Source organism: Misgurnus anguillicaudatus, chromosome 3, assembly GCF_027580225.2.
Source record: "Misgurnus anguillicaudatus chromosome 3, ASM2758022v2, whole genome shotgun sequence".
NCBI classification, from domain to species: domain Eukaryota; kingdom Metazoa; phylum Chordata; class Actinopteri; order Cypriniformes; family Cobitidae; genus Misgurnus; species Misgurnus anguillicaudatus.
Window position 1 is genome coordinate 10,869,739 of NC_073339.2, and position 19,022 is coordinate 10,888,760.

The following is a 19,022-nucleotide window of genomic DNA, read 5'->3' on the forward strand; positions in this document are numbered from 1 at the left end:
TCCCACGCAATCATAAAGCAAATAGCCATTTCTTTGTCGTTATTGTGGGTTTTACATTACACTTTCATCATACAGAATGCATTACTGCTGAGCTCAGAACAACCAAAAACAACAAAAACAAAAGAAGAACTACATATACATGCCGAACTGCACGGAGAAGTCACACAGCGTGGTGATAAATAGAAGCGGCTACGTAAAGAGATATTAGGGAAATTCAATTGAAAGCACGGTCTGGAGCACAGGGCATAACAGGGACAAGGTAAGCATCCCATTAACACTGAAGGCTACTCAAAAGTTAATAAGGATACAATAGTGCCAACTGGACAGGGAACAGGAGGGACATTTGCATTTAAATTGGAACAACTTCCAAAATCCTATCAATGTAGAGAAGTCGAGTGGTGAAGGGGATTGAATGTATATAGTTCTGGTAAGATGAATTGTAGAGACATTATCGATGCGAGTGAACTTTAAAGGAAGGTGAGGACATAAGACAACCATCCATCTGTAGATCCACTCCGGAGGGCTTTGGATATACTAAGGAGGAACATAACAAATTATTTCTCCCTTACTGTAGATGACACTTATTCTTTCTCCATCATAGCCCCCGAGAGGTCCCTAGGCACATTCTGCTTATCCTAAATCAAGTTTTAGGGGTCATTTGCTGTTCATATCAAGAGTGCCACACACAGGGGTGTCCTGAAAAGTGAAGCCAAAACATTTTGTTCGGCCCCTGGTGGCTGGCTGCAGTATAGGTCATAAACCACAAACTCTCTGTGTAAAGAAACGGGAAGCAAGACAAACTTAATAATCAAATTATTCTTTAAATATAATTGTCATCACGGTGTTTGTTTTTCTAATAAGTTTAGTTTAATCTGGTTATTAGATTATATTAAAAAGGTGTGTGATGCCTTAATATGTGTGTTTGCGATTAAATTAAATGGGAAAACAAATCGTATCTTGATACAGCGGCTCCATCTCATCACTATTGTGCAGAGTCTGGCTCAAGATATTTTTGAGATGTTTTGGTATCGTCTATCTTTTATTACAGTTTATATACACAACAATCAGTCCCTCCAAAAACATGATTATAATTAATAATAATTAATTAATTAATAATTTGTTCATTTATATAGCGCTTTTCCAGTGCTCAAAGCGCTTTACATATGAATGGGGGAATCTCCTCAACCACCACCAATGTGCAGCATCCACCTGGATGATGCGACGGCAGCCATATTGCACCAGAACGCCCACCACACACCAGCTTATTAGTATGCGATCGCATGATTCAAAGCACAATCAGCCAAAGTCCGCATATTAATTTTTTCAAATACTCCGCACTTTCGCAACATAAATTGCAGATTTCCGTGCGCAAAATATGCAGATTTCATAATTCCTCCATTTTCGTAGCGAAAATCACATAATATCTTAGCAGAAAGTTGAAAAATGTTGCATTTACTTCACACAAGCGCAGCCATGTCCCCGTTGCCATGGGAATGTTATGAAGTGACGTGATTATGTGACGTGAACATCATGAAAAGCTGCAAAACCTGCAAACAGTTTTTGCAAGTTCCCGCAATTTCATCGCATAACATTTTATAAATATCCTCCATATTGCATCGCATTTTTTAAGACAACATGCCATAAGATCAAGGATTTTTGCCCACAACAATAAAAAAAATCTCACTTTTGGTGGCATTAAAAAGCAAACTTGTGAAAACAAATTCAAATGTGTATTCTTTATTTCTTTACGTAGTGACATCGCAAACTACTGCCCTGGCACGCATAATACAACATTTTTAGTCGGGCTCGCAGATCTCAGTAAATGGGGATTGTTGACAATGTAGTATGCACTGTTCGAAAAATATGGGCAAAATATGAAGAGGTTGGTTCCAAAACGCAATAAATCTTTTTTGACTAATTTGGGTAAAAATGTGGTTTCCATACCAAGAAAGTGACAAGATGAAAACCACTATTTTCTGTTACAAACTTTCACATAGCATCTTTAGGTTATAATAACATAAAAAATTCAAATCCATAATTTCAAAGATTTATTATAAAAACTTCAATATGTATTTTTCGCAAAATGCAATAAATCCATGACAAGCTTTTTCTCAAAATGCTATAAATCTATTGAATTAATATATAAATGTGCGTTCATCTTTGCCATGTTATATTCATTTAGTTGACTAGTGGTATACACTGATTACAAAAATAAACATTAATATCATTAATCAAAACACTTACTTTATCATATTAAGAACACTGTCTTTGCTGCTGTAATCCTTGGGACGTCGTCGCTGAACTTTTTTGACAGCGATCAGCTATAAAATGTTTTGGTCCTGCTTGATTTTTGTTGACTTTGAGTAAAATAAAGGAAAGTTTTTCATAAGATCCCCTGTGGTCAATGTGTTAGCATGACAGAAGCTTGATGCTGTCAGGAGAACAAGCAACCGTCGGCATTTTTCCGTCTGCCGAGTGCCTCTCACGTAAATTATTCGATTTTGATGGCTTACGTTTCTTCCCCATCAAAAGTATTATTTTGTTTTTGTTTGTTTGTTGATCATGAAGTACAAAGTAGATGAAGAAATCTAGGATTCTGTGTGTATTCAAAATGGTGCCATTATTGTTTACAATGCGTGGAATGGTGCGCTATGATTGGTTAAGCAAATTTATTGCATTCTGCAGAAAAAAGAGGGCTGCCATTTAGCACATTTTGGGTAAATGGAAGAAAAGATGACAGAATAACACGGCAGATATAGGATTTTGCGTAAAAAAGAAGAATTTATGTTTTAATACTGACCAGATACAATACTGATTTTGGCGGTAACTAATTTATAAAAATTGCATTTTGGAACCAAACTCTTCATATGTACCCTAGCTGTCACTGGGACAGTATCCTTTCTGCTCCTAATATGTACCATTACGTACAAATATGTACAGTATTGTTCAAAATAATAGCAGTACAATGTGACTAACCAGAATAATCAAGGTTTTAGTATATTTTTTATTGCTACGTGGCAAACAAGTTACCAGTAGGTTCAGTAGATTCTCAGAAAACAAACAAGACCCAGCATTCATGATATGCACGCTTTTAAGGCTGTGCAATTGGGCAATTAGTTGAAAGGGGTGTGATCAAAAAAATAGCAGTGTCTACCTTGGACTGTACAAACTCAAAACTATTTTGTACAAACATTTTTTTTCTGGGATTTAGCAATCCTGTGAATCACTAAACTAATATTTAGTTGTATGACCACAGTTTTTTAAAACTGCTTGACATCTGTGTGGCATGGAGTCAACCAACTTGTGGCACCTCTCAGCTGTTATTCCACTCCATGATTCTTTAACAACATTCCACAATTCATTCACATTTCTTGGTTTTGCTTCAGAAACAGCATTTTTGATATCACCCCACAAGTTCTCAATTGGATTAAGGTCTGGAGATTGGGTTGGCCACTCCATAACATTAATTTTGTTGGTTTGGAACAAAGACTTTGCCCGTTTACTAGTGTGTATTGGGTCATTGTCTTGTTGAAACAACCATTTCAAGGGCATGTTCAGCCATATATAGGGCAACATGACCTCTCAAGTATTTTAACATATGCAAACTGATCCATGATCCCTGGTATGCGATAAATAGGCCCAACACCATAGTAGGAGAAACATGCCCATATCATGATGCTTGCACCTCCATGCTTCACTGTCTTCACTGTGTACTGTGGCTTGAATTCAGAGTTTGGGGGTCGTCTCACAAACTGCCTGTGGCCCTTGGACCCAAAAAGAACAATTTTACTCTTATCAGTCCACAAAATGTTCCTCCATTTCTCTTTAGGCCAGTTGATGTGTTCTTTGGCAAATTGTAACCTCTTCTGCACATGCCTTTTTTTAACAGAGGGACTTTGCGGGGGATTCTTGAAAATAGATTAGCTTCACACAGACGTCTTCTAACTGTCACAGTACTTACAGGTAACTCCAGACTGTCTTTGATCATCCTGGAGGTGATCATTGGCTGAGCCTTTGCCATTCTGGTTATTCTTCTATCCTTTTTGATGATTGTCTTCCGTTTTCTTCCACGTCTCTCTGGTTTTGCTCTCCATTTTAAGGCATTGGAGATCATTTTAGCTGAACAGCCTATCATTTTTTGCACCTCTTTATAGGTTTTCCCCTCTCCAATCAACTTTTAATCAAAGTACGCTGTTCTTCTGAACAATGTCTTGAACGACCCATTTTCCTCAGCTATCAAATGCATGTTCAAGAAGTGTTGGCTTCATCCTTAAAGGAACACGCCCACATTTTGGGAATTTAGCTTATTCACCGTATCCCCCAGAGTTAGATAAGTCCATACATACCTCTCTCATCTCCGTGCGTGCTGTAACTCTGTCTGACGCAGCCCCCGCTAGCTTAGCTTAGCACAAAGACTGGAAGTGGGTGGCTTTAGCTAGCATACTGCTCCCAATAAGTGACAAAATAACGCGATCATTTTCCTATTTATGTGTTGTGATTTGTATAGTCAAACCGTGTACAAATAACAAGGTGATATGAGACACAGCGATCTTTTAACAGTATACATACTGAGAACTATATTCTCTGAAGACGAAGCACTGCCGCATGGGCGGAGTGATTTGCACAATTCTGACCGAACTCTCTGCTCCTCACCAGGGGCTTCTCGTGTGCTGCGAGCAGATCACTCCGCCCATGCGGCAGTGCTTCGTCTTCAGAGAATATAGTTCTCAGTATGTATACTGTTAAAAGATCGCTGTGTCTCATATCACCTTGTTATTTGTACACGGTTTGACTATACAAATCACAACACATAAATAGGAAAATGATCGCGTTATTTTGTCACTTATTGGGAGCAGTATGCTAGCTATAGCCACCCACTTCCAGTCTTTGTGCTAAGCTAAGCTAGCGGGGGCTGCGTCAGACAGAGTTACAGCACGCACGGAGATGAGAGAGGTATGTATGGACTTATCTAACTCTGGGGGATACGTTGAATAAGCTAAATTCCCAAAATGTGGGCGTGTTCCTTTAAATAGGGGCCACCTGATTCACACCTGTTTCTTCACAAAATTGATGACCTCAGTGATTGAATGCCACACTGCTATTTTTTTGAACACACCCCTTTCAACTAATTGCCCAATTGCACAGCCTTAAGAGCGTGCATATCATGAATGCTGGGTCTTGTTTGTTTTCTGAGAATCTACTGAACCTACTGGTAACTTGTTTGCCACGTAGCAATAAAAAATATACTAAAACCTTGATTATTCTGGTTAGTCACATTGTACTGCTATTATTTTGAACAATACTGTATACATTTGGTACCAATTTATACACTTGAGATGCTAATAAGCTCTCTTTGGTATAAAAAAAATCCCTTTGAGGTACTATTATGAATTTGTAGATATAAAGGTGTACTTTTTGAAATGGTACAGCCCCAGTAACAGCTAGGGTACTTTTTTTTACAATTTCTTCTGATTTTTAAGATATACAGTAAATGTGTGAAGGTACCCCAGGTTCATGGCATTCACCTCCAAGGAGCCCTCATTTTCAGTTCACACCAAGGGGACCCTATCGGTCACGCTGTGCCCACCCCATGGTTCAACTCTCTGTGAGACGCTCCCTCCTTCATCTTTCTTTCTCTACTTATATCTCTAAAGTCTTCCCGGCCACTTTGTCCTCCTTCGAGTTGCTGTCATATCTAATTGACTGGAAGGCATAATCATTTAAATCCGCAGATGCTGGGTTGACGACCGGTGACAGTGGCTCTTATCTCCATTACTCCTGCAGTTTGTGGGGACTCCCGGTGCCACAAAGGTGCCATCCTCAGCTGCTGACCTAAAATTATCTTCCCCCAATTGGACCGTCTCGCCGCAGCACTGCTATTTGTTCCTTCTTGAAGACGAATAGCGGTTTTCTGCTAAAACGCAGAAATACAAAAATACTCCAGGAACCTGTCTGTGGGAAAGGGCAAGCTCAGAGGACCATATGATTTGATGTGTGCTGTGTCCATTAACATATGGTAATGAAGTGAACTGTAAAAAAGTAAAAAACTGATCGCTGTCGTGTGGGACAACGATGATGTCGCCCTATTCTGCCTATGCATGTAAAGTAACGTAAATCTGATTTAAAGTGACAGTTTACCCAAAAACGAATTCATTATCGACATTAGGTACAGTGATCATGCAATTCTTCTAATGCATATAAAGCGAAATTGCTATAATTGTTGGAATAATATAATATCATTATTCTTAAAGGACTGCATGCACACAAACAGTCTGGTTTTCTCTGAAATCACAGTGGACGTTTTTAAGGGAAAAATTCATTGCGACCCAGAACAGGGTGACCTGGAAAAAATAGGCCAATAATTTCACCATTGCTCTCTGCTAATGCTTTTCTGTAACAGCCTTCATTGCATTCTCTCTAACTGATGGGTTGGTCAGCTTTCTCTCTCTCTCTCTCTCTCTCTCTCTCTCTCCTCATTGATTGCCCTCATACACATTTACAGACAAGAGCCATTCTCGGTAAACTGCAAAATACACACTTATCAGCCTGCAATTGAAGAAGACATGAATTATTTAATTGCAGCAAATTTTTGTGTTTGTAAAAACATCTTAACACAATGTACCACGAAGCAATCTTTGTTTGCATTTGCTTTTATCTGACCATTTCCAAAATGTAATAGTAAAAAAACCTACCTAAATAATAGAATGAAAGATTCATCCTTTAAAGACCACACTGTAAAATCCAAACCAAATTATTATTTTTATTAGGCTACAGCTGTCCACATTCCATTTTTATTTTAATATTTGTTTCGGTAACATTAGTATGCATTATGCATTAGCAACAATGATAGTTTGAATGTAGCAGTGCTCATACCCCGAGTCAAACCTCAGCCCATCCTGCACAATTTGTGCTATACGAACATTAATGATACCTCAAATCATGTGGCTTTAGGAGAAGTGTGCTATACGTGATCTGACTTTTGATTATCATGGACAAAGAAACAAAAGAAAATATCCCACAGACATACATTGAAGACCCAGATGTGGACCAGAAAATTGGGGGTGGGACCCTAAAACTGCATGAGCCACTACAGTAGTTACCATTCAGACCCCCCAATCTTCTCTATGCAACCATTCAGAACACCTTAGTTACCGCAGCACCCTAAAGTCATCTTTTGTTTGTTTTCGACAAAATTCGTAACATTCTGTGATTAATATAACCTTGATATCTTTAAAGGTTCAGTCCATTTTCTTAAAAAAAAATCCAGATAATTTACCACCATGTCATCTAAAATGTTGATGTCTTTCTTTGTTCAGTCGAGAAGAAATTATGTTTTTTTTAAGGAAAATATTCCAGAATTTTTCTCATTTTAATCGACTTTAATGGACCCCAACACTTAACCGTTTTAATGCAGTTTAAAATTGCAGTTTCAACGCAGCTTCAAAGGACTTTAAACGATCCCAAATGAGGTATAAGGAACTTATCTAGCAAAATGATTGTCATTTTTGGCAAGAAAAATAAATATGCACTTTTAAACTTAACTTCTCATCTTCTCGCCAAAAATGACAATCATTTTGCTAGATAAGACCCGTATGTCTCGATTGCGATTGTTTAGAGTCCTTTGAAACTGCAATTTTAAACTGGATTAAAATTGTTAAGTGTTTAAGGTCCATTAAAGTCCATTAAAGTCCATTAAAATGAGAAAAATCCTGGAATGTTTCCTCAAAAAACATAATTTCTTCTCGACTGAACAAAGAAAGACATCAACATTTTGGATGACATGGTGGTGAGTAAATTATCTGGATTTTTTAAAGAAAATTGACTAATCCTTTAACTCATTCACCGCCAGACGTTAGAAAAGTTACCCGCCAGCATTTTTGTGATTTTCATAAATGCCTTCCAGGAAAATTTTCTTTTAAAAATGTATAAACATAAAAATATATTAAATGAAAGAACAGACCCTCTGCTTTCAAACAAACAAAACGGTAAAAAACACTTTTCATCCTATCTATATTTTTTATCTGCTCATAAACTCTTAAATATGGGTAATTTTCTTTAAAAAAAAATTGCAAAAAGCTGAAATAATTGCATTTTTGTGAAGGAATTTAAGAGATCAGATTCAGAATGATTATCAAAACATACACAGTTTAAAATTAATAAATAATTTTTACATCAGTTTTTTTATAAATTGGGTAAGTGGGCCATTTAGTGGATAATCGAGGTATTGCAGATAACCTTAAAAGCTCATCAGGAACACGTTTTTTCATGCAAATGTTTTCTCCTAATTGATGAGATAACTCATCAATGGCGGGGAAAGAGTTAAAATTGACTGAGTAAGGTGGTCAAAATTCGTAATCAATGGCTGAAATCAAACTTTGATGCTCCAAATCTCACAATTAGATCATGAGACTTTAGTCTTGATTTCAAAGACAGGTTCACATAAACAAATCCCACCACTGGTTTAAAATTAACATAAAGATAACTTAACCTAACAGTTAAAGATAACTCAACCCAACAGTTAAATTCAACATGATCTCACAAAGTTCCGTCTTATAGTCACAGAATATTTTGCTCATTTATCCGTGTCATTGTAACGGATCTCCACATTTTTCTGTGTCCGTAAAGACTTTCTTTTCCGTGTCAGTTTCACGTATTGGTTACTCAATTGTTTTTCCTATTTTTAAACAATTGTCGTCTGACATTAGGGTTCGAGTTGGGTTTGGATGTCATTTTTTTTGGGGGGGGGGCATTTTTTGCCTTTATTGATAGACAGTATAGTTTGAGAGACGACAGGAATGTGGAGAGGGGTATGGGATCGGCAAAGGACCTCGAGCCGGGATTCGAACCCAGGTAGCCGGTAGTGCGTTTGCACCATACGTTGGAGCGCTGCCCACTACACCATCGGCTCCGGCAGGATGTCATTTATTGTTACAGAAAGTCGTTCTTACCCCAAACCCACAAGAAAATGGTAAGAAAATAGGAAAACCAATTGAGTAACTAATACGTAAAAACTGACACGGAAAATAAAGTCTGTGGTACAGACCGGACAATGACACGGATAAATGAGCAACATATTCCGTGTTATAGTCATGTGAGATCAGGTTGGTTGAATTTGTCCATATTTGACCTGACCATGGGTTAAAACAACGCAGCATTTTTTAGAGAGCAACCTCAATAACATTTTTACATATTCCGATATTTTACATCATAAACTACAAACAGGCCTGTACAGTGTAGCTGTCCTATGGGATGTAGTTCAGAAACAAACATTATAGAGATGTCAACACAAGTAGATGGTAGGTGTCATTTTTATCTGAGAAAGGACATCACACTGTCATCAAAAAAAGGAGGGGCGTTTCGTCGAGCATGTCAAAGCTTGAAAATTAGATCTGGGAGAAAAATCATTATGAGAGAAGATGGATGTTCAAATCTTCTGGGGTTTCCTACGTCCCCAAATCCCACTTTAAATTTGTTTATTTGTATTCTAATGGTCGGAGCGACATTGCCGGTCACATATCATATATGCGTTTTCACCAGTTTCCATTTGTGTCGGTCCGCTCTGCCGATCGATATTTAAAAGGAATTAGAGGAGGTGTAGATAACTTTCACATGCAGGAGATATGACCCTTATGCTCAATAGTACTCAGGAGATCAAAGATAATGACAGATGTCTGCATTGCTGTCCTTGTGGACCGACTACACGTTTTTATCTCAATATGCTTCAAGTAGGCGTACTGTACATTGCAGTGGGATATTTCTTAATGAAGGGAAAGAGTAATCCATCACATTATTTTTAACCCAATGCTGGGTACATTTTGGAAAGAAAACATTTTGGATTAATAATTAAACCTATGCTGGGGTGTTTCAATGCAATGCTGGCCCATAAAGAATTAAAGCAAGATTGTTACGTATGAATCTTTCATGTTCTAAAAAAATGCATTCGGCACAGAAATACTTTTTTTTGACACTTTGCATATGTTTAGCATGAGAAATCAAAATCTTAAACAGTGTTAATAAGTTATAATGCATAAATAGCTTTAGAGCCCCCCCCCCCAAAAAAAGTAATCATTATACCCCCAGAGATGAATAAATAGTCAAATTGTAGTATCTCCCTGTATTAGTAGTTTGCTCCTACTATATTGACCTTTGAAATTGTTTGAAATGTGATCATAAACAGTTACAGGACATACAGTTAAATTTTGTGAGCGGATTTAATTTAAATGTGCTATACGAACAGAACTAGCAGGTCTGTCACATCACTGACATGTGTGCGTATGTGTACGCTGTGCGGGATATTCTTTGCTGTCAATCATAATATTACAGCTGTCAAACGCTCTGGGATGAAAAATGGGCATTTTGGGAACAAAAAAAGGGGAAAGATTTTGACTTGAGAAGAATTATAATGGAGAATGTCCCAAAACAAAATGATCAATACTCAGGAATATCAGAGGTTAGCTAGATTTTCTGTTTATACATACTGTACATTTTGGATACAATCTTTAAAAAAGTGGTTCCTTAAAGAAACAGTTAACCAAAATATTGAAAAGTCTCTTATAATATACTCACCCTAATGCCATCTTAGATATATTTGACTTATTTTCCTCAGATGAACACAAATACCTGCATTATTAAAGACACAGCCATCATCCAATGCCAGCCCAGTCTCATGAAATTTTGTTTTATATATATATATTTTTCGTGATATTATCTCGAATTTCCGTATTTTTTTGTGAGCGTATAACGAATTCCTGTTTTCGTGTGATTATCACGTATTGGTTACTCAACTGTTTTGTCCTACCATTGTTGCTTCGGTTTAGGGTTAGATTTACATAAAATGACATCCCTAACCAAACGCAACTCTAACCCTAACTCCAGGCGACATATACAAAAATAAATCAGAAAAAAATAGCATAAACCAATATATAAAGTGACATTCTAATGCAAGCACCAAATCTAACCATAAACCGAAGCGACAATGGTTTAAAAATAGGAAAAAGCAGTTAAGTAACCAATACGTGATAATCACACGAAAACAGGAATTCGTTATGCGGTCACGAAAAAACACGGAAATTCGTGACAATATCACAAAAAATGTGTGACTATATAACGAAACCTCGTGAGACTGGGTAGTCCAAACCACATCCATCCATCATTAAAATAATCCCAGTGACTCCAATGATAATATATGACTTCTTAAATGAAACAATGTTTTTGTAATGTTTTGATGTTTGTAACTTATTTAGTAGCATCTCTCAGTCAAAAATAGTCAAGCTGTCACTAGGGGAGTACCCATAAAAAGGTCCCAATATGTATCTTTTACAGTAGATACAGATATGTAAACATTTGATACCAATATGTACCTTTAATGAATTGATATGAACTCTTTAAGTGTGTGCTTTTTGAAAGGGTACCATCCCAGTGACAGCACATTTTTTGGCCATTTTTCTGAAAGTGTAGAGATTGTAAGTTCAAAAAGCTAACATGACTAACATGAAATCTCATTGGTTCTTCCACTCATGTTATGAAGTGCACGTGACACTTAGTTTTCCAAACATGTGAGAACCAAAGAGATTTGATGTGCTCGGTATAAAGACCATCTATAGCAGGAGTGGGGAACCCTGGGTCCTGGAGGGCCACTGTCCTGCAGAGTTTAGTTCCAACCCTCATCAAACACACCTGAATTTCATTTCCAAGTAATCCTGAAGACTTTAATTAGATTTTTCAGGTGTGTTTAATAAGGGTTGGAACTAAACTCTACAGGACAGTGGCCCTCCAGGACCAGGGTTCCCCTCCCTGATCTATAGGTACCTTTCTATTGCACAAAGGTTCTTTGTAGTAAAAAATAAAACAGCCTATATAAAAGATAAAATGGTTGTTTTTTCAATGACATTGCTGCTAAGGACTTTTCGCATTTAAAAAAATATTTCTCTGGTGAAAATATGTTTTAAATATATTTTTGAATTTGAAAATATATGTTGATATGAGCGTTAAAACTAAATATATTTCAAAATGTACACGTAAAATTATTAATAATGGACTATTTAAAGTTGATTCTGCTATGATAAGGAGAAAACACGTCAAAACGCGGCGTCGCGATTTTGGACCCCAGGGAGTTAAGAGCATGCAAATACATTTCTAATTTTACGACCCATATGGCAATTAATGGATTTTTGGCCAAATATATTTTAAATATATGCTAAATACAATCTAATTTTATAAAGTATATTTTTAAGTGGAAAATACATTATATATATCATTTTAACCTTTTCAAACTTCTTGTGTATACATAAAGATAACGTTTTTCTTCCAACGCAATGTAAATATATTTCCTTGCTTTTAAATATATTTATTTGTACAAATTTTCAAAATATATTGGTAAAAATCTATATTTTCAAACATATTCCAAAGAGTCATGTGCAGAATTTTTTTTAAAGTTTAGTTTTGCGTGCACACACTGTAAAACCTAACAGTTAACTTAACTCAAACCATTTAAGTAAACCAGTTGCATTAGGCCATTTAAGTTTTAAAACACATAAATTTAAGTACTGAACTTGAGTCATGTGCAATTATTCACTTATATTTAAGTAGTGTGAACTTAAATATAAGTGCATAACTGCATATGACTCAATTTGTTTAAGTTCACAGTACTCAAATGTATGTGTTTTAAAAAACTAATGCAACCGGTTTACTTAAATGGTTCAAGTTGAGTTAACTTTTAGGTTTTACAGTGCACATGAAACTAAACGCGTTAGTTTCACATGCGCACGCGAAACTAAAAAAAATAAAAAACATCACAGGAACATGGAGAAAAAATTCAATAAAGTTTAGTTTCACATGCGCACGCGAAACGGAAAAAAATTGTAAAAGCGCGCCCGCGAAACTAAACTTTATTTAATTTTTTCTCCATGTCTCCATGCTCCGTAGCAATGTCATTGAAGAAACAACCATTTTATCTTTATTTTTTTAATATATTTAAAAATATATCTTTTTTTTTGGTGTATGAGTTTCAGCACCTTGCTTTATTTCTCATAACCCGCGGGCCCAGCGGTTTTGGTAAAGAAATTTTCCCTTTATTTGTGGGGCGGGTCATTAAAAAAAATAAAAACATGTATCTTGCGTGTAATACCCTACAGTCTATATTCAATATTTGGGAATTTTATTTTTTATTAGGTTCTTTGATAAGGTTAAAATACATAGGCCTACGTAGAAAAGTAACTTGCGCAATGTAGTTTGATGTCCCCAAACCTTTGGCCTCACGTCACGAAAGCGCCAAGCAGCTCATCCCAGCTATGGTTTCTAAGGGTATGTTGTTGACAGTTTATAGGGAGATGTTTCCAAAAAAAACCTGACACGCGCATGACTAGTATAAGCATCAATAATACACAAAGAATTGTAAATGAGGAGTAATACTCTTCAACACTTAAGACAACTCTCCATTTAGCATTCATTTGGTGCAGGTATGCAGTGTGTTTGCTTGGCCTGTAGTCAGTCTACGCATTGATTGTGTCCTTGATGAGATGAGCTCTTAAGGGAGATCTTTTAACTTGCGCAACCTGCTGTTTACTTATCATTAGTGCACGTGTGCATGTTAGCATGCATGCATATGCGCTCAAGTCTACCCCAATGAATTCCCACCCATTCACTTTAACCGCTCGAGCTCCCTCTCGCTTTCTGTGTCTCATTATCAACCCAGCAGCTCCGCAGCAGGTGTAATTGGACCGATCAGACTTTCTTCCAATAATGCAAACGGAATCATTAGTTCTAATGAAGTGAATACTCCAGAGCCGAATGGATTTTCCTACTCCAAAAATAATCCACTCAAAATTGATAAAGATGCTGTTTTTTGATTTTCTTGTTACTTCGGACGAGTTGGATGCGATAGCGTCTGATCCGACCTCCCTGGAGATGCCAACCTGCTGTGTCGAAAACACCACGATGGCAACCGGAACCTCCGCATGTCCCAGAAACCCACACACATAGGTCCATTTGTATAGTATAGTGTAGTGAGCACAGCTTGTTAACTTTACTACACCGGGTACCCTGTAGAGACAGCGTGAGAGAAAAAAGGAAAAATAGTACAGAAGCAGCACCAGGCGCGTTAATGGTGCTCAGACGAGGGCCGGCTCCATTTCACAGAGAGTTCATTGTCATTAAAATCCCTCTCTTTCGTGATCATACATAGCCTGTTTCGTGCTTTCTCTCTGGTTCGGCTGTGCGCGGCGGTTCTAGATATGTGGACAGTGGGTCAAAGGATTTTAAATAGCCAGTGGGATACTTAAGACTTCATAAATTTCTTGAAAGGAAACAGTGGCATGGTCAAGCAAAATTGCATGCTGAATTAATATGTATATGTGCACAGTAAAAAACCTTGGGTTATTTTTTCAACCCAATGGCTCTGTTAAGCTGATTGAGTCGTTTTATTGGTTTATGTTACAGGTTAAGTCATTTTTACTGACGGTTGAAACAGTGACGGGTCAGCTTGATGTGGGAGTTTTGAATAGCATGTGAAAGGAGCGGTTTTCAGGGAGGACAAATTGTTGGATTTATTTGGCGAAACAAGGTTCAATAGCTGGGTTTCCATCCAATCTTCAAAATTCGCAAAAAAAGAAAAACAAACAAATGGGAATTATGTGCGGATCCATTAAGTTGTTCGGGCGAATGACGGGGGTGTCGGTAACCTAGTAACCAACCAAGAAAAACAAGGCACGCTCGGAAAATGGAGACAGGACTGCATGTAGTCACGATGGGGCAAGTTTTATTTGAATTTTATTAGCAGTGCAGCTGTAAGTACCAGACTAAATGCTGTGCACAGAAGAAGGAATGCAGACCTTTTGATGCAGGCGCTAGCAGCAAGGGCATTAAGACAACGCCGAGCAGCATGCATGCAAGGTTCCCACACCTTAGTTTACTTCAAATTCAAGGACCTTTCAATGTCCAATACCTTCAAATTAAAGGAATAAATGTGACGACACATTTCAAGTGAGAGCAAGGTTACATCGTGTTAGCTTTTAAGATACATTGTTACAGTTTCCTTTCGAGGGAACTCGCGCTGCATCACTGCGGTGACACTTTGGGGACGCCTCCAGGGGTAAGTGCGGCTGAATGTGTATATCAAATTCAACCAATGGTGAGCGTTAACGACAAAGACAGGGTGACGCGGGAGCCAGGAAGTATATCGCTATCTGAAATATTGCCAAAGATGACGTTACAGGTACGCAGGAAGTATGGCAAGGGAGACGCAGCGTCTCGTTCCCTTCTCAAGAAACAACAGTTACATACATAACCCGAGATGTTTTCATGTGTCAAACACAACTAACTATGCAAAAAAGCATTTTGGTATGAATCAGCATTCGCATACAGAAGATATAAGCATTTAAAGCGAACAATTTAGCACATGTGGTTAAAATGTCTAGAATTTTATGATATTATCCTACACTACGCCGGGAATAATATGGATTTTTTTTTTTTTCAGAAAACTTCTTGCATAAAACAGATTCAAGTACTTTCAATGACCTGTATCTATGTATTTATATTTTCAAAAACTTCCCAGGGCCTTGAATTTTTTCCCCAGATTCACAAACTTTCAAGGATTTCGGTAAAAACAACTTCAGCGGAAACAGCTAGATGATCAGTCCCGTGGGTTTAATGTTCATTGTGTCAGTCAGAATTAATTCAGCAAATGTGTTTCCATCTCTGATTATTCACATTTATTTATTTTTTTGAATATGTCAAAAACCACCTCAGGCGAGTGTAAAAAATATTTTTCAAATTAAGGGATTTTTATTTGAAATTTGGTGTTTTCATCACTTGTTTTTGATCCAATACTTTAAAATGCAAATAACATCAAGGTGATGGAAACATGGCTAATGTTTTTAATCTATCATCTATTGTTGCTCATGCGTGTTGAATATAACAGCTCACATTACATTACACTTTTTGTTCCATTGACTTACCCATTTTGTTCCATTGACTTTACGCATGTGAATGCTTCGATATTTCACTGCATACCAAAGCAAAGATTTAAAAAAACGCTTCCCGTCCATATTCGCAGTAATGTCCGAAAAAAATTTGCATGCTCAAAGCCTGAACCCCCATTAGCTACCTCGTAAAATACGTACGAACCGCAATGAGATTGTGTGGGATCTTTAGAATAGAAATAAAAATGCCAATGAGCCGGTAAATGTAGAAAACCCGAGTACTTGATAAAAATTAAAGTCCCAACTCGGCAGGGACACTCCAAGAAATTGCTGTTTATGTCATTTTTGGGAATCTAATTATTATCCCACATCTCCTCCCAATAAATCCCAGTTTGTGGAGCGTAAAAGTAGAGATAACAGCACCCTGGACCCATCATACTGCATGACAATATGGCAGTGTGCATAGTGACGGCAATTCAGGGAGGCAACAGTTGGTCTATTGTCTGTTTTAGAGTGCCAATAATGAGGTGGCCGTGCTTCACTGATTTACTAGATTCTGAGACTTTGGTCCTACAAGTTTAGTTATTATTATGAGAGCACAGCAAGTAAATGTTGATAGGGTACGAAGTGATGTAAATGTTTTCACAAGCCTTTAACAGTAGGTAGTGTGTGACTGTGATTTAACACCAATTATTACTGTAGCATGTAGCATGCATTAAGTTTTGCAAGACGTATAGAAAATTGTGATCGAGTCTGTGAAGAACAAACTACTGTTTTGTAAATAAAATCATCCAACATGATATAAAAAATATTCGTTGAAAATATAACCTTGATATCTTTAATATTGACTGATTCAAAGATTGAAATCAATGACTGAAATCAAACTTTGATGCTCCTTATCTCATATTTAGATTATGAGACTTTAGCTTGGATTTTACGGATGGGGTCACAAATAGCTGATTTGATAAAGATAGCAAATTGTGATGCTTTAATTGAACTAGACAAAATTGCTATTAGCATTTCTGCATGCTAATGCTAGGCACGCTAACTGTGGACTAAATGCCCACCTGCTTGGTGTAGCATGCAGTTGACGATTATACCTCAAATGTGGTCTTGCCTTCATTTATTCATTTGAAAAGCTTTGTCGTTCTTACTTAATTTAAGTCAGAGCTTATTCTGGCCATGACCACACCCACTTAGATAAGAAGAGCCATTTGACAGACATGCAAACTGACCAATGACTTTATCATTGTTTATTTTGTTAATACGTTGCGTTTGGGTGAATATAAAGTCTTTGGCTGCGTCTGAAACCGCCTACTTCCATACTATACGCACAACCGGTGCAACGTCATAGAATGTCTCTGAACAGGTTCACGCCCACTTTTGGGGGAAATCAGACTAGACGACGCTGTGAGAATGAAAGGGACATGTTTTTATATTGACCAAATTAAATGTGTTAATGTATCTTTCGGGCTCTATGGCAGGCAGGGTGGACAGATAAATACTCGACATGTTTAATCTGAGTGATTTCATAAGTTATTTACGCCTGCCGGCTGTGTAAAAACGTTGCTTTGTTCCGCTATTTTGAATGGAAGCCAATGGAAGGTCTGCTTTTTTATCCCCCAAAAAGGGGCGGTGACGAAATTTACAGTCAAGTTCACGGATGTGCCGGTAGTCCGTATATAGTAGGCGAAAAACAGGCGAGGTAAGTAGTATGTCTGAATTCATAGTAGGGTGGAAACAGTACCCGGATCACCTACTACTTCCGGCAAGATCCCGAAGTGTTTATTCGATAGACACTACTGTACCATGATTACCCAGGAAAGGAAATATCTAACAGAGAAGAAGAAGAAGAAGGAGGGCGTTGTTTTTATAAAAAAATGTTCAAAAGCGATAACGTCGCTCTATTCAAATACATGTACATATATGCAAATACATATATTAAACATCTGTCCCTTGTGGTTAAATTGTGCTTGTTTAACGTCATTCCAGTTAACCACTATCTTGTTGTTATGACGTATATCAGAGTCCTGCACGGGTCCATTTTTGGAGACCCACTCCCACCCATACCCGCAAAGTTCAGCACCAGATCCGACCCGTCACTCATGATAATATCAAAATTAAATCTCGCCCGGACCCGTTAACCGACCCGTACCCGCACACGCATAAATCACACACGCTAAAATCGTACCAATTAAAGTGCTTTATTTTTTAGCTCGTACCTCTCTCAACATCACAACAGCGTCATGACTGGGCTAATGAAACAGGCTAAAGTGTGCTTTGTTTTGTGCAATTCAAGTAGCCTACCATCGACACAAATGGAACCTGAAAACTACACAAATAGACCTATTAATGAAAAAAGAAAACATACAACTTACCTACACAACCCCTGCTGTGCTCCTAAGTCTCGTCTCAAAATGCTTTCTAAGAGAAGACGTTCAGCTTCCGGCTATAAACGGCAAAACTTTATGCAACTCCTGCAACGCTCGCCGCAACTAGGCTACGAGAAGCATCAACAAAGGCCGCGTACTGACGCAGTGGTGGTGACGTGATGGGTCAAATGTCATATGTTGCGCATGCAATGGTAATTTAAACATACAAATATTGCACATATTTTCATTCGCGCTACTACCCGCCCGCACAGAGTTAATTATCCGCCCGCATCCCTGCGTGTGAATTTTAGGAATGTCACAATCCACCCGTTTTAGACACTTTTATGCGGGTATCCGCGGGTACCTGACCCGTTGCAGGACTCTGAAGTATATCACGTGATGTATCAACATGGCGGATGTAGTTTACGTTTGAATTCATTCATACGATCCATATTCATCCTATATATAGTCCATACTGTTTTAACAGTCGATGAGTAGGTACTTCGTTTAATTCAGTACACAGTCACAGTATGCGATTTTGTACGCAGCCCCAGACACCAAAAAAATATCGTAATGTGGATGAAATTATTTTGCCTTTTTTACAAATATAGTCAAATATTGATTCTTCATTTTGAATGGAGCTTGAAATTGTTGCCAATTTTTTTCAATGTTGTATGCATACTGTATGTATTAGTCAATAAATCGACCTACTGTGTTGGTGGTTTTTACACTC